At 31.8% G+C, this 17895-nt stretch overlaps 1 pseudogene; it reads left to right on the top strand.

Moving 5' to 3' along the window:
• The first annotated feature begins 3594 nt into the window (after positions 1-3594).
• LOC116154624 (calmodulin-1-like) lies at positions 3595-3972 on the top strand (annotated as a pseudogene).
• The last annotated feature ends 13923 nt before the right edge of the window (positions 3973-17895 follow it).

Raw genomic sequence — 17895 nt, 5'->3', positions numbered from 1 at the left:
AAATCTCATGATAATTTCATAGGATTTTTACAATTTCCTTTCAAAATTAACCAATATTTCTGCTGATATTTTAATTCTTAATATGTAAGTACAGGTATTCCTGAAATTACATTAAAATACAAGAAGGATTAACTTAGAAAAACATTCAAGTGGATATTTTTCTTGAGGTTCTCTATATGCTCCATTTTTAGAATTCTTAGTTACTTTCTGAAAATTATCATTTTTAGCTGAAATAGTAATACTTTGAAAACATCTATCTAGCCTGTTCATTTTTGTACCAGCTGCTATGAAAAAGCCTGCATATAGCAAATTAGTAAAAATTTACCTTTATCTTTTATTCAAGTAGATGATAATTTTTCTCAGGTATTAGAATGATTTCCTGGAAATACATCCATTACAAAAAATGATATTATAGAAGATAAAAAATCTTAGTAATCCAATCAGTTTCCCAGATGAAATGCAAATCTTTCTCTCTTTCTCACACAAACACACACTCTAGTTTCTCAAAAAGCTCCCTACCTGGTTAGTATATGAACAATTTATATCAAATTTTCAGGAAACAAATAATTTCCGGATGCAATGTGCCTATCAGGGTATAATATATAGTAGGGATTTCTTCCTGAGAACAATATCCCATCACTGTAATATGAGGAAAGTCAAATTTGAAGAGCTCCTGTCTTCTCTAGGGAAAAAGAAATGAAAGCTCAACCACCAATATGTTATGAATCAGTGATAATTTGACTAGCTGCATCAACTTCTATGGAATAAGTATAGTATAGAATGGTTCAACATTGTATTTAGCCCAATAAATTAAGAATGCTTGAATACTGCCCTGCTTTATCAAATAGGATTGTTGTTATAAACAACATTAACTGACACCATTTCATTAAGTAGAAGACAATAATCAATTTCTTGAAAGGATAAAGGTAGCTAAAATAATAAAAGGAAGAGCCTAACAGGCAGATACAGGAAGGATAAACAGAAGGCAACAATGGTAATCTTAGCAGCAGGAACTCATTAATGTATCTCTAGTACTAGGGCATTGCCATCAGGATGATTTATCTTCTTGCATTCTTGAGTGACTTCATTTAAAATTCAAATTCCCATGAAAAGATAGAATGAGATTCATCTTGTTTAGATCATGTCTGCTTCCCCAGATTGGGTTCTATCTTTTGCTTTTACTCACTTCTCTTGCCTTGAATGCACAAAATGCTTGCCATCTGGTAATTATGTACTAAAAGAGTTTATGAAGGAGGAAGCAGCTTAACTTAGGCCATGTTCCTGGTTACGTTCCTCACCCAGTGGATTTGAGAGCACTATTCTAAGATTATGGAAAATTGATAGCAGTAAAGAGTATTTTTGTTTTCCAATTATCATTTCCTCTTAGCTTATGATTTCTTAAGGAAAACTATGGAAAACATGAGTGGTTTAAGAATGAAACCCTAGGATGAAGGGAAATTATAAGAGAGAGAAGAATGGAACTATTAGAAGCTATTAAAATCACTCATGGAGGGAGTAACATGTGCAAATATAAAAGAACATTATGAAGAGCACCAATAACTGTGTCACATGAGCTTTATTATATCTATAGAAGTAAACTGTATAAAAATAGCTCAAAGAGCAAAAGTGGGTTAATAGTATTAAAAGTATTGTAGGTTTTGTGTTTCTGTAGTGTGGCAAAAATACTAACTTAAAGAGGACAGAAAAATAAGCCGTAGTATATTCATACAAGGGAATAATATTTAGCAATAAAAATGATGAAATATTGATACAAATTATAACATAGTTATATCTCAATGAGGTTTTGTTATGGAAAATTTTTTAAACTTCAGATTCCAAAGAGTACATACCATTACGAGCTTCCATTTATATGAAGTTAAATAGCAGTAAAAACAAATCTGTGAGGATGGAAATCAGAAAAGTGCTTATCTCTGAGATTTAGAAGCAGAAAGAAAAGGTGGACAAAGTAGATGAAAGGATGACGATTGCCAACAGAATATGGCAATCTACAAAAAGATATAAAATAAACATTTTAAGTGAAAAATAAATTATTTAAAATTTTAAAATTCAGTAAATGTGAAAATTACTATTGCAGATAATAAAAAGTGATTAATCTAAAAAGTGAAAACAAAAACAAAGGAATGTAAATGGATGGGCCAATGAGAAAATAAATGGCAATGTGATATATATGAAAAATTAACTTTATAAGTAATTATAATTAATATAATTGGACTGTATAAATCTAGGTAAAATATACAACTTTCAAATGGTTAAAAATAAAAATATTCTCTTATGCTAATCTCACTATGAAATTGCACTAAATATATATAGAACATAGGACATAATGTTTGATGGAATTCACATTCTTTTAAAATACACATGTACTATTCATAATAGGAAATACATAATTTTTCCCAACCTTAATGAGATATAATTGACATACAACACTGTGTAAATTCAAGCCGTACAATGTGATGATTTGAAATACACATATAATAATGTGGAATAATTAACACATTAAGGTTAATTAACACATCTATCACCTCACATAGTTACCGTTTTTGTGTGTGTTTATTGTGAGAACTATTAAGATCTACTATTTTAGCAAGTTTCAATTATACTGTACAGTATTGTTAACTGTAGTTGCTTAGTACATTTGATCCACAGAACCTATGCATCTTATGACTGGAAGTTTGTACCTTTTTGGGGTTCCCTGAAGCCTGTTTATATAAGTTGGTGAATTTGTCAATAAATGTTATGTGTCTTCTGACTACTCCCTCATCTGCGGTTTCCCCATCTCTCTCCCTCTCCTCAGTCCTCCCTATTTCCTGAGACACAACAATACTGAAATTATGTCAGTTAATAACCTTTCACTGGCCTAAGTGTTCATCTCTCACTTTTAAAGCAAAAGCTAGAAATGATTAAGCTTAGTGAGAAAGTCATTTGAAAAACCTCGATAGGCCAAGAGCTCTCAGACCAAACAGCCATTTGGGAATGCAAAGGAAAAGTTCTTAAAGGAAGTTAAAGTGCTACTCCTGGGAACACACAAATGATAAGAAAACAAAATAGCCTTATTGCTGATAACACAGAAAATTTTAGTGGTCTGGATGGAAGATCAAACCAGCCATGATGTTCCCTTAACCCAAAGCTTAATCCAGAGCAAAGCCTTAACTTTTTTCAATTCTATGATGGGTGAGAGAGGTAAGGAAGCTTCAGAAGAAAAGTTTGAAGCTAGCAGAGGTTGGTTCATGAGTTTTAAGGAAAGAAGCCATCTCTACAATGTAATAGTACACAGTGAAGCAGCAAGTGCTTAGAAACTGCAGCAAATTATCAGAAGATCTAGCTAAGGTAATTAATGAAGGTGACATGGTGACACTAAACAACAGTCTTTTTTTAATATAGATTAAACAGCCTTGTATAGCAATAAGATGCCATCTAGAACTTTCCTATTTAGAGAGAAGTCAACATCTAGGTTCAAAGCTTCAAAGGACACACAGACTTTCTTTGTGGGGGCTAATGTAGCTGTTAAATTTAAGTTGAAGCTAATATGCAATCTTTATGAAAATCCTAAGGGCTTTAATAATTGGAACTGTCATGAGGTCACTGGGTCAGAATTCAACAGAAGCCAAATAGCAGGGTATGATCAATGAAGTGGATGCTGATGGCAATGGCACCATTGACTTCCCAGAGTTTTTGACTATGATGGCTAGAAAAATGAAAGATACAGACAGTGAAGAAGAAATCTGTGAGGCATTCTGAGTCTTTGACAAGGATGGCAGTGGTTACATCAGTGCTGCAAAACGACGTCACATCATGACAAACTTAGGAGAAAAACTAACAGATAAGGAAGTAGATGAAATGAACAGAGAAACAGAGATTGATGGAGATGGACAAGTCGACTACAAAAAATTTGTGCAGATGATGACCGCAAAGTGAAGAGCTACTTTCAACTCTTTCCCCATCCCCAGAAGAAGTGAATCTTTTAATTACCTCTTACCAAAAAAAGTTTATTTTCTCATTCTTTTTCTATATAGCAAAACTGAATGTCAAAAGTACCTTCTGTCCACACACACAAATAAATCTGCATGTATTGGTTGATGATCCTATCCCCTAAAGATCAAGCTACACATCAGTTTTCTGATATAAATACTTGTCCTACCTTAATGATAAGGAAGCACTTAGTGGACTCCTTGCAGGTCCATTTTGCCCATGATTAATACACTGTTTGGGCTGGCCCAAATTAGTATGCTAAATCTACTCAACCTATGCTCTATAAATGGAACAACAAAGCCTGGATGACAGCACATCTGTTTACAAACATGGTTTACTAAACATTTTAAGCCCACTGTTGAGACCTACTCTTCAGATAAAAAAATTTCTTTCAAAATATGACTGCTTGTTGACAATGCATCTGGTCACCCAAGAGCTCTGATGGAGATATGCAATAATATGTATATTGTTTTCATACCTGCTAACACAGTATCCATTCTGCAGCCTATGGACCAAGGAGTAATTTTGACTGTCAAGTTGTATTATTTAAGAAGTACAATTTGTAAGTCTGTAGTTACAATAGATAGTGGTTCCTCTTATGGATGTGGGCAAAGTAAATTGAACACCTTCTGGAAAAGATTCACCATTCTTGATGCTATTAATAACATTTGTAATTCATGGGATGAGGTCAAAATATAAACCTTAACAGGAGTTTGGGAGAAGTTGATTCCAATTTTTATGGATAACTGTAAGAGTTTCAACACTTCAGTGAAGGAAATGACTGTGGATGTGGTGGAAACAGCAAAAGAACTAGAATTAGAAGTGAAGCCTAAAGATGTGACTAACTTGCTATAATCTCATGATAATACTTGGATGGATTAAGAGTTGCTTCCTATGGATGAGCAAAGAAAATGGTTTCTTGGGATTGAATCTATCCTGGTGAAGATGCTGTGAGGATTGTTGAAATGACAACAAGGGATTTAGAATGTGACATAAACTTAGTTGATAAAGCAGTGGCCAGGTTGGAGAGGACTGACTCCAATATTGAGAGAATTTCTACCATGGGCAAAATGCTGTCAAACAGCATTGCCTGCTGTAGAAAAATTGTTCCTGAAAGAGTCAATTGACATGGCAAACTTCATTGTTGTCTCCTTTTAAGAAATTGTCACAGCCACCCAACCTTTAGCAATCCCCAGCCCTGATCAATCAGTAGCCACTGACATCAAGCAATATTCTCTAGAACCAGCAAAAAAGATTATAACTTGTTGCAAGCTCAGATGATGGTTAGCATTTTTTTAGCAATAAAATATTTTAAATTATGTACATTGTTTTCTAGACATAATGCTATTGCATACTTAATAGACTAAAGTATAATGTAAGCATAACTTTTATATGTACTGGGAAACAAACAAATAAAAAATTGTGTGACTCTCTTTTTCACAATGTTTACTTTATTGTGGTAGTCTGGAACCAAACTGGCAATATCTCTAAGGTATACCTGTACACAGACACATACATACACACTCCAGTTGTTTATTAATAATGTATGTAAAATACAAAATGTTAATGAGAATATAAAACAACCTGAATATTAATAGAATTTTATTGAGAATGTAAATTGATACAAGTACTTTGTAAGGCAGTTGAATATACAGCGAATTTATGTCTGTACAACTACATTCCTAGGTGCATTCCAGCAAAAAGGCATTCATTTGTTCAACAAAAGTCATGCATTAAATTGTTCTAAGCTATAGAATTCATTGTATTTCTAAACTTAAATCTACTAAAATTTTTATTGCTAATAAGGTAGACAATATGCTACATTCATACAACAAAATAGTTTACAACCATGAGAATGAATAGTATAAATAAACACAATGAAAAGAATGAATTTCATAAATATAATATTGAGCGAAAGAAGCCAGAAACAGTTTTATGTGTTAACTTATCTAAGGTATTGTCTTCAGTATTCAATCAAACACTAATCTAGGTGTTGCTGTGAAGCTATTTTGTAGATGTGATAAAAGTCACTTATCAGTTGACTTTAAGAGAAATTATCCTAGGTAATCTGAACGGGCCTAATCCAATCAGTGGAAAGTCCTTAAGAACAGAACTGAGGCTTCCCTGAAGAAGAAATTTTGCCTTTGGTCTGAAGCTTTAGCCCATGCCTGGGAGCTCCAGGTTTCCCTTCCTGAAGGCCTTGCTTAAGGACTTTAGACTTGCCTAGCCAGCCCCCAAAATCATACAAGGCAATTTCTTGTAATAAACTTCTTTACATAAATCCCACTGATTTTGTTTCTCTGCTTGAACCCTGACTGATACAAAGATTATATTTATACACAAAGTACACCAAAAGGCAAAACTAATTTATGTTGTTAAAAATCAAGATAGTGATTACTCTTAGTGAAATGTAGTAATAGGGAGGGAAAATAGGTATCTTCCAGGTGGCCAGTAATGTTCTGTCTCTTGATCTCAATGTTGGTTACATGGGTGTTCATTTTTATTAAAATTCAGCTAAACTCCAAGTTTATTTACTAGGTATACTATGCCACTTTTCTGTATGTTAGACTTCAATAAAAAATAGGAAAAACAGAAGTTTGGGATTGTGAGAATCTGGGAGTTCACAGGATGGGTGAGCATGGCTTAGCTTTCTCAATAGGAGATTGCCCACATGCTGATACAACCACTTAATTGTTGCAAAAGGCCATTTCTTTGATTGTTGAAAGTTTCTAGAGGCCAGAATCAACTGCCACTACTGAGGCAACATGAATGGAAAGAGTAAGCCAATAGTTGGAAGAGATTTCCTTGTTCATTCTTACTACCTTCCAACATTCCTTTGGTATTTCCTATTTTTACAACCTAATATGAAGCTGCTAGCAAAACAATCTGGGCATGAGTTTGCAAAGTTCCAGTCTCAGGATCACAGAGGAGAGAAAGATTGACTTAGAACTGAGAAGCAATAGCCGAAAAGCAAACAAACAAACAAACCAAAATAAACAATCTAGTATAGTTGTTGTGAGAATAAAACGAGATAATAAATTTGAGATTCTTAGCAATGTTTGGAACACTTTTACATATCAGAAAAAAAAGATTCATAGTTATTCATAACATTATAAACAGAACCTAAGAAACATCAGATGTTTCTTAGGCTAAGACATTTGGGCAAGTTAAACACATTGATTTCACAGTATAGATATATTTATTTATTCTTCCTGTATCTAACAAATAGCAGTGGCAAGACAAGTCAGAAATAAGAAATTCATCTGCCAAGTCATTTAGGAATATTGTAAGGAGAAAAAAAATGAGGCAAAAGGTCTATTAGTTTCTTTAATAAGGGACTCTAACGTACTACACCCCCTACTCTATCAGGAGTAACACTTGACCTCATGAATCATCAATCCAATATTTTAGAAATGATAGTCTGTTAGAATCAATCTAGCTTTGATCATTGAATTTTGCAATATTTATGTCCCTTGAAAATAAAAGGATGTTGAAAGATTCTGATGGTTTTCAGAATTGTAACAAATATAAAAAAGAATTTTGTCTACAGAGAAGGCTTGAATTCAGAATTATAACAAATGTAAAAAGAATTTTGCATACAGAGAAGGCTACTGTGTCAGTCAATTTAAGGCTTACTGCAGTAACAAACAGCTTCCTAATCTTAGTGCCTTCTGATAAACATTGTTAAATGTCTTGCTCATATCACATGTCTCTCTTAGGTCAAATACAGTTTGGCTATAAATCTTCTTTAACTAATATCCAGGATAAAGGCTGAGCCCATATCTGAGATGTCCTGGTAATGTAGTAGACACAAAGAAAACTAGACTCTTAAAGCTTTGTCCAAAAAGTAAAACAAGTTACTTTTGCTCATATTTACAGGTCAAAGCAAGTCACACAGATAAGTTTGACATGAGTTGAGCAGGAAATTATAATTTTTGAGTAAGGAGCTGCAGTGGATATTTTGAACAGTTTTGAAAATGATCACATTCTTGACAGAATAGCACTCAGACCATCTATAGTTATAGTACCAAACTATGACCTCAAGTTTGTTGAGTCAATTCAGTAAGAGTTTGATGAGAAGACTATGTATATATTATAGATTCAAACATAATTGTTTTACAGGATGAGCCAGAAGGTCAAAGCATTCCTCACAAAGGTGTCCTGAAAATGATGCAATAGGGCAAGGAACTCAAAGAAAAATGAATATGGAGGTTAAAAAAAAGGTAAACATAGATTGAATGGGATGAAAATTTAAGAAGAAAATAAAGTAATTGATAGTTTAAAAATAAAACCAAATTGATACTAAAGCCAAAAATAAAGATCATAAACTAAGAAAAGAAAACCTAGTGGGAATTAAAAGACTATAAAATTTGGATAAAGTTAGGAAATAGAGGAAGATATACAAATGCATCATTCCCAGTGTCTTCAGTTCCAAATTTTAAAAGAGCTGATGTGGCACTGAAGAAAATTTCAGAGGATAACAATAAAAATTGACAGTAAAAATTAGCAGGATTGAAATTCATTCCCTGGTTGCTGAAGTTGATAGTTAGGTAGAAGTTGGAACTCCTGGGAACTCAACAAGAACAACAGGAAGATTGAGTTCACATAATTCAGTTTTAATGATAGATTCAGGATAATGTTGAACACTGAAACTTTTTACTGTGCATGAACATTACCTACAGAAGAGAGGAAACAAAAATATCAGCTGTGGCTGGGGGGTATGCTGATGGATTGCATTCCTGGGTTCCTGCTTGTTTTGGAGCTTTACTTTATGGAAGGGAATTTATAATCGCAAAATATTTTGTAGGACTTATTCTCAAAAGAGACCATAATGATCCTAGTGTTCTTTGGTATTTCACACATTCATGAAATAGCAAATTGTAACATAAATACCTATAGTAATAACAATGGAGATGATTGCTTTGGGGCTATTGAAGCAGAAAATTGCAAGTAAAATTTGAACTTTGACAAACTGAGCCAGGAAATTGAGAATTATTTTGAATGATGATGTTATTCCTTATGGGAAGGAATGAGACCAAAGTGCAGCAGCATAGGATCAAGAAGTGGAAGAAGCTAACTGAAGGATAATGCAAAGGAGAAAGGAGAAAGAATCAGAATTAAATCCTCAAGTAAATCTGAAAACACATTTCCAGAAATACATTCGTCATAAACAGTTAACATGGTAACTGTATTATAATTACACATAATTGTGATTTTCCTTTTAAATGATACCCTTTCCTCTTTATCTGCCTAATTTTTCCTGGAGTAAACAAGTCTCTAAAGCTTGAGGTCTCTCCTACAGGAACTTTGGCCATTCTTTTGTGAATATGTGCAAATTCATAAATTAACAGGGGATACTTTTTTGTATATTAACCTGTAATTTAATACTTCATGATGGATATGATAGACATCCTCTGCCAATTGCTGCTAAAATACCTTATAGAAAAAAGCATTTATTTCAGGAATGAAAGATAATTCAACATCAAGTAATATACTAATATAATGTATTATATCAACAAAAAGGCCAGAAGGTTTTTACATTCATAATATATGCTAGAAAACAAATCACCTGCTAAAATACAGTCCTTATTAAATTGGTATAGATGTAACTCATTCTTTTTTGTTTATAACTGCATACAATTTTATATTGTAAATGTACTACATTTATTTATAATAAATATTTAAGTAAAATAAATTTGAAGCAAATAATACAAATATGGCTGAAAACTTAGTAAGAGCCTATTTACAAAGGTAAATAATCCTAAAAGTACTACATTACATTTTAGGAACAAGAGAGGATACTTACCACTATTATGTTTCAACATTGCTTGGCTGTTTCTAGGTAATAAAATTAGAAAGGAAAATGAAATAATTGACAAATCATAAAAAAGGAGTTATAATTATCCATATCTGGAAATAGTATAATTATCAGCATACTAACACATTCTATTATTAAGTTAATTTGTTAAGATAACAGTAATAAGAATTTTTTCCACATTAGACATTATCAGTTAGAAAAGAAAATTTTAAAAATTATTCTATTCACAATAGTGTCAAAAACTACAAAACACTTAGAAGTCATTTAGTAAGAAAGGAAAGGAATAAGACTTACATAAGAAAAAAGTATAAAATAGTATTATAGGGTATAAAATAAGATCTAAAGCAATGGAAAGAGTTAACATAGTTCTCTGTAACAAGAATTGTTAGGTAAGTTCCAGCAAATTTATAATACACTATCAAGCTCTTGAAATCAATGAGTTATATTTTTATAACAATTGTCCTGGAGTTATGTTTCTTTCAGTGTGTATGTTGACCCCTTGTATCTATCCTTAATTCTTGAAGATGCTGTCCTTCATTGTAACTGTTAGATAAAGATAAATTTTGTTTTAAATTTTTATACAATTTTAAAGGTTACACACCATTTACAGTTATTACACAATATTGACTATATTCCCAGTGTTGTATGATACATCGCTGAGCCTATCTTACATCATTGGCTGTACCTCACACTCTCCTACCCTTATGTTGCCCCCTTCACTGGTAACCAATAGCTTATTCTCTATGTCTGTGAGTCTGCTGCTTTTTTTTTGCTGTTGTTATAGTCACTAGTTTGTTGTATGTTTTAGATTTTGCATATAAAATAATATACAGTATTTGTCTTCCTCTGTCTGACTTATTTAGCTTAGCATGATGCCCTCCAAATCCATCCATGGTGCTGCAAATGGCAAAATTTTGTTCTTTTTGAAATAACTGAGTAGTATTTCAAAGTGTGTGCATGTGTGTGTGTGTGTGTATGTGATTCTTTATCCATTCATCTTCATTCTGTGGTCACTTAGGTTGCTTCCATATCTTGACAATTGTAAATAATGCTGCTGTGAACATTGAGGGGCATGTATCTTTTCAAATTAGTATTTTTGTTTCTTTCGGATATATACCCAGAAATGGAATTGCTGTGCCATATGGTAGTTCTATTATTAGTTTTGTGAGAAATCTCCGTGCTGTTTTCCACAATAGTTGCACCAATATACATATCCATCAACAGTGTACAAGGGTTCCTTTTTCTCTACATCCTCACCACTAGGCTCATCAGAAGAACAAATAAAGCAATTTAGATTCATATGAATAGTAAGTTAATTTCACAGACTATGATATTGCCAGCAAGAAATATATCAGGTCTTCAATAAGTTCTTGAAGTCACAGGCACGGATGTCTTCTGTATAACTGTAAGGACCAACAGAATGCACCTTTCAGACTCTCAAATGGTTTCTTTGTGCAATTTTACATAGTGCAGTGATTTTCAGCAACCTGTCTATTGTGTTATATTGGAGCTGATGGTACTGAGATTGAAATCCAAGGCCTGTAATACCCTCCTTGATTTGATCATGCCCCTCTGTGACTACTTTTCCTACACCTGACTTTGTCCACGTCTTATTGGTCCTCATAAGGGTCTTCTATCTTTTCCTCAAAGCTGTCAAACACTTTAAGTCTTCTGAACAAGTTATTAGTGCTATCTGAAGTACTATTTCCTAAGATATTGGAATAGCTGCCTCCTTTGTTATCCAAATTTTATACAAAGTATCACCTAATTTGAGAGACCTTAATTGACTAAACATTTTAGAGTAGTTCCTCATTTTCTTACTATACGCACATACTTTACAATGACACTTGATCTTTTTTCCATCAAGATTTGGGGTCCCTGTCCCCACCTTATGAGTCTGAGCTGACCTTGCTTTGACCAATAGAATATCAAGGAAATGAGAGAGTACCAGTTTTGAACACAGTCCACAAGAAGCCATGCTTTCTTGAAACCAGGGAAATAAGCCCAGGGATTATAAATCTGCTGGATTATAAGAGACACATGGCCTAATTGTGCCTGTCATGCCAGCTGATAGCAGACCACATCTACTGTGACCATCCTAGATTCATCACTTCTAGTCAACTTACCATTGTCAGTTAGGAAGCCCAACTGATACCATCTGAGCCTGGCTCACATCAGCAGAGTGGTCCAAATGAATCACAGACTCATGAGTAACAATAAATGCTTACTTTAAGCTGCTAAGTTTGGAAGGGATTTATTATTCAGGAATAGTTAAATGATATAAACAACTGTTTTATTTTCTATTTGAATTAGTTATTTGTTAATTAATTTTATCACTGACTTAAATGAAGTCCATGAGAGGAGCACCTTGTCTTTTTCACTGCTGTATCCCCAGAGTATAGACATACACCTACACCTGTATCTCTATTTATACCAATAACTGTATTTTTTTCTATTTATCTTTTATGAGAGAGTGATTTCAAAGAATGGTCACCAAAATATTATCATGATTTGCCTCACTTTGAAGATTTATGCTTCTGGCACATTTTATTTACTTATTTTCTTCTTTCATGTAAGATATTTTTTTAAATGAGCATTCATTTTATTTTAAAACATACATTTATTCTCAAAAATGAATTATTGCTGAAGTCAAATACAAATCTCCATTTTAATAATGTAAATGGGTTAAATTCTTCTATTAAAAGAACTATGAACTACAAAAGTTTTTGACTGTATAAAATATATAAAAAAAGAGAGCTAAAAACAAAATTTGGAAAGGGAAATACTAGAATTATGCCAAAGATATTTCAGGCAACTGTAAATAAATAAGGTAAAGTCAAAAGTTGACATTGGAAAGTAGAAATTAAAGGAAAAGAAGTTAAAGGAGACAAAATGGATTACTGAATTTTGAAGGGTAGTGTAAAGTACTATAAATATGTATTATCTGTAAACATTTTGGGGCAAATTCCATGGAATTGCAATTTAGAAAGACATATTTTATAGAGATATAAAGAGAAAAATGCCCTAAATAAGAGTCAATAATATAATATTCCCTTAAAAATATGACAAGGATAAATCATGGCAATAATAATAAAGTAATAGACTTAACATACATGAGTGTTTAAAATGTGATTAATTTCCTAAAGAAGAAATCATAGAGTTCATAGCTTTCATTCTGTTAAGACAACAAAATAGTAGGAAATAAAAATTAAAAATTAAGCACAAAAAATGAAAACAATGAAAATAGACTGTTAAAAAAATAAAGAAGAAAAAGAAAATAAATCATGAGTCAAAAATGAATTCAAATAATAGGAAAAAACAATAATACTATAGCAAACAAAGTAATGGGCTGTAGCAAACATATGTATGTTAAGAAAAAAACTTATAATCCTAAATGTTCTAAATATAAAACAAAAAAGAATAAATTCTTCAAAACCAATATAGTAAAAAATAACAAAAATAAAGTAGAATAATTACAACAGCAAAAATACATGGGCAATTTAGAACAAAATAGCACAAATGGAAAATCCAGAAGATGGGTCCTCAAAAGATTGAAAATATTAGATATATTTCTTACAAATAAAATCATGGATAAATAAGGAAAATCACAAACACATAGCAATACCAATGAATAATATGATATAGCTATATAGATTAGATGCATTTCAAAAGAAGATTATATCAGTTTGCTAATTAATTTAAAAATCATAATAAACTGTAGAATATCCTAAGAAAATATAATGATCGAAGAGGAATCAGTTAAAGAGAAAATTTAAATCTATCATAACTGGATCCAAATATCAACCAATACAACAGCAAATTATATTTCAATATCTTTGTTTTATGTGAGATTTCCATAACATTTTTAGGCAACAGTTTAAGCCTACATTCTTAAAATTGCTTGAACACACAGAACAGTTAAAATTATTTCTCATTGCTTTTTTGAACTCAACATATACCTTATTAGCTTTCAAAGGGAAACATTTTTAAAAACACAGACAAAACTCTGTATAATATACTTGTGAATTAAATTAAGTATCATTTAAAAATCAAATATACCAGCATCAACTTGTGTTTATCCCTAAAATTCAAGGATGATCCAATTAGGAAATTCATTAGCTACAAATTTAATTAAAATAAGCTAAAAATAGATTTGATCAAATTCAACATCCACTCTTAGCAAAACAACAAAACCAGAACAGGCTACTCTACTAGTGTAATAAAATAAGCATTATATCAAACTAAAAGCAGTAATCATGGTGAATGTTTAAATATTACACTGACAAAAGCATTTCTATAAAAAATCAAGAACAAGACTTAGGATGCTCACTCTCACCCTAAATTAATGATACAAGAAAGTAAAATAGTAAAATAAATACTGAAAAACAATACAAAACACTTTAATATAAATTTGATTACCTATCTGAACAGTTCAGAAAAGGGAATTAAAAAATATTAGCCTGTTTCAAAATACTTTAAGTACAACTTTCCCAAATGAAAGAAATAATCAGCTATATAAGATGATAATAAATCATAGCAAAATTTGCCCCAAACAAATAATAAACTTAATGATAACTGTAAATGTGCTATATAAAGGGAATAGGAATTTAACTGATGGACAAAATAATTTAAATAAATGTAATGAAATAGCAAGTCCCTTGATGAGAATGCTCAATATTATCAAAGATGTATCAGAGTCATAACCCCCTCTGCCCTTCCCAGACCCTAAACTACTTAGCATACCTGCAACCAATCAGAGACTTGTGCACAAGCCGATCATGCACCTTGTGACCCTACCTTATAAACAGCTCGAACAGTTGACGCTCAGTGCTCACACAGGCACCTCTCGTCTGTGTGGCCCACTGTTGTCTATGGCAACATAACCTAATAAACTCCTTTTCTAGTCTCAAAAAAAAAAAAGTGTTGCTTCTCATATTAGCCTATGAATCTAATTATTCATTTTAATGAACATTTCCATTATATTTTAAAACTGGAAAATACTGTTTGTTACATTCATTTTGAGATACAATATAGAGATTCATGTAAGAAAAGGTGATTTATCATATAATAAAATAGATTATAACTTTACAATTCAACCAATGGTAACAATTATTATGAAATTACATAGCATACAATAAATACATTGAATTTTAATCCAGAAATATGTTCAAGCATAAGATATACAAGGGGCATTTCTTTTCAGTGCATAAAGGACAAATATTTATCTCATATTCAGTGCCAAAGCAAAACTCAGATATGTTAAACATTTAATATGAAAAAGTCTATATAGGTAAATAATTAAATATTATTCAGGTGAGAAAGAATGTGTAAAGCAAAGAAATCATTTTGCTATATAAAATGCAAAAAGCAAATCCACATGATGAAAAACCACAATTATTAAAAGGGGGACAAACATTAGGAAGACCATTTGCAACAAATATAATAAACATGGACTTAATACCATAAATATATAAAAATATTCCCAAAATATGAAAAATTCACTCCAATTTTTTAATTCACTAAGTGTTTACTGTGATAACAAATTGAAACACAAATACATATATTCATGAAAGCCTATCTCACTATGTTGATGTTAATTAAAATATTAAATATATTATTTTCTGACTACATATCAATAAATTTATGGTAAATAGCAAAGGAAATCTAAGAGCAAACTGAACTTAAATAAGATAGGATGCACTTAAATTTGCTTACATTTAAAGTAACATTACAAATTTAACTGAGATACTATGCATTTTATAGTGAAAGTAAGTTTTTAACTTAATACCTATGTAAAAAAAAGTTAAAAATTTGAACTTTTGTAAATTTATGTACAACTTAGTTTTAGAGAACTCTGTAAGGATGTATATATATGATATATTATTCATATATAATACATTAAAATATAATAATAGTTATCATTGCTTGGTAAAACAGCAGTTATCTCTGGCTGGTGGAGGTATTATATATTCTCATTCTTATTATGTCTTTTCTACATTGTTTAAAGTAATAAGTTACTTTCATATTTTTAAAATGAGGTTCTTGTCATCCAAGTATGCAGGCTAATGTGTACAACTATTGAAGCAGGATGCCTAGACAGAGCCTTGTGTGCATGTTACAAATATCTACAGAGACTTTATATCACAAAGCTATAGTCAAATAACTAGGACTTAAATCCTCTCACTCATTCTAAGTCTTAGCCTCATGCTCTTTCCATTATATTTGTATACACATACAAGTTGCACACCCAGTAATGTGTGGTCCTGCCTTGGTAGCAATGATGCCAGCCTGAGAGTGGAGGAAGGGACCTACCTCTGTCAAGTCAGTATCTGGGGACTTCATGCCTGGAAGAGGAAAAATATCTCAAAGAAGAAGACTATTGAAAGGAGCAGCAAAACATTTTGAAGATGCAGGTGCTGATTTCACAAATGTTCTTATGATTCACTATGTGCCCCAACTAAAGTGATGATGAGAGTTTGCTTAGGTTTCAAAATAAAGGGAATTAATAGATTCAGATGAGTGGAGGTAACATTACCACTGCTGTCATTGATGTGAGGTTAGAAATTAGCATACAATAATGTACTAAGAGGGTCCACTCCTCTGTGCACCGAGTATTACCCCTCTGGTAGGAATTAACTTTTCCATGATGTGTGGGCATTCGTTAGGATAGAGATTGACATTCAACAATCAGCAACATTAATCACAATACTTTTTTTTCCCCTACATATAGGACCTCATAAATTTTAATGATAGATAAACTTTATTCAAAATGTGATTTGCAAAAAAGAAGAGAAAACAGTAATTACCTGGAATTGATTTGTAAGAAATCTACATTTATTGCACAATATGGCATTTAAACAAGTTCATGGGAAACCATACAAATCTTAATGTGAGGTGCTAACATGAATGTTTTTGACTGTGTTACTAAAAAAAAAAAATCTATCAGTTCTTGACTTTAAAACTTGTGTGCAAGTAATATTAATATTAGAATATGATTATTGGGGCATGAATTTAGAAGGTAAGAGTAATAAATTTTTTCTTAATAACAATTTAAATTTTTTCTGCTTATAGAAAAGATATACCCAATATAGAAAATTTGGGGTGCCCAACAACATAGTAAGACTCACTTTTGATCAGAACTGCTGTAAAAGTATAACAGTAGTTCTCCTTTCAGTTGCTTCCAGAAATCTCCTTCATTCCTCCCTCTCTCCCTTTCTTCTTTCTGTTCTTATTTCTTTCTCTCTTTTTCTCTCTTTTATCTTCATTCTTTTTTATGTCCCAAACAATCGGTCATCAATTTAGCTTCCTATCTTCAACCTATTTATGGTTAGGATCATATAATTTATGTAGCATTCGGTTTTGCTTGCCTGTTTAAAAATAATTGCTTCATATTATGACCATTTTTCAACATACTTAAATGTCTATTATCAACATAATCTTAAATGGCTATATGGTATTTCACAGTAAGAAGTGCTTCCTTAAATTGTACCATTAACATCGGCCTAAAATCCTTCTTACACAGATGGTTTTAAATGGCTTCTTGTCCTTGTTTCTATAGAGCAATGCTAGAACTTTTGTCCTCCAAATGATTTATAAACATTGCACACATCTGTAAGAGGGTATTTAGAATTTAGATTAGCTTTCTGAATATACACAGAAATATTACTCAACGCATTTAGTGTGTGTTTAGTTGGCATGCGTTTGTGTATTTAGAAAATTCAGATATTCTAAAAGAGGTATCTCTTTCATGGAAAGATCATGAATTCATTGATTATACATATAAGAAATTATGAAGATCAATATAACACATACATGATTTCATTTTTTCAGCTATTTTTTCCTAAAATTCTTCCATATTTGAATGTGCCTACCTGACTTCAATCCGAAACATTTAAAAAAATGGATTGATTTATATGAACCCAGAAGAATTATTGTGAAATGAAACAGCTAATATAAACTACATGTTTTTCTTATATGCTTATTTGCTGAGTGAAAGTTGCTATGCTATCAGAAACAAAATCATCTATGGGGTATTAGGCAGCAAAAGAAATACCATAGCCATGGGTTATTTCCAATTCAATACTGAA

Source organism: Camelus dromedarius, chromosome 2 (genome assembly GCF_036321535.1).
Source record: "Camelus dromedarius isolate mCamDro1 chromosome 2, mCamDro1.pat, whole genome shotgun sequence".
Lineage (NCBI taxonomy): Eukaryota > Metazoa > Chordata > Mammalia > Artiodactyla > Camelidae > Camelus > Camelus dromedarius.
Note: the sequence above shows the minus strand (reverse complement) of the source record. Positions and strands in the feature narration are given on the sequence as shown.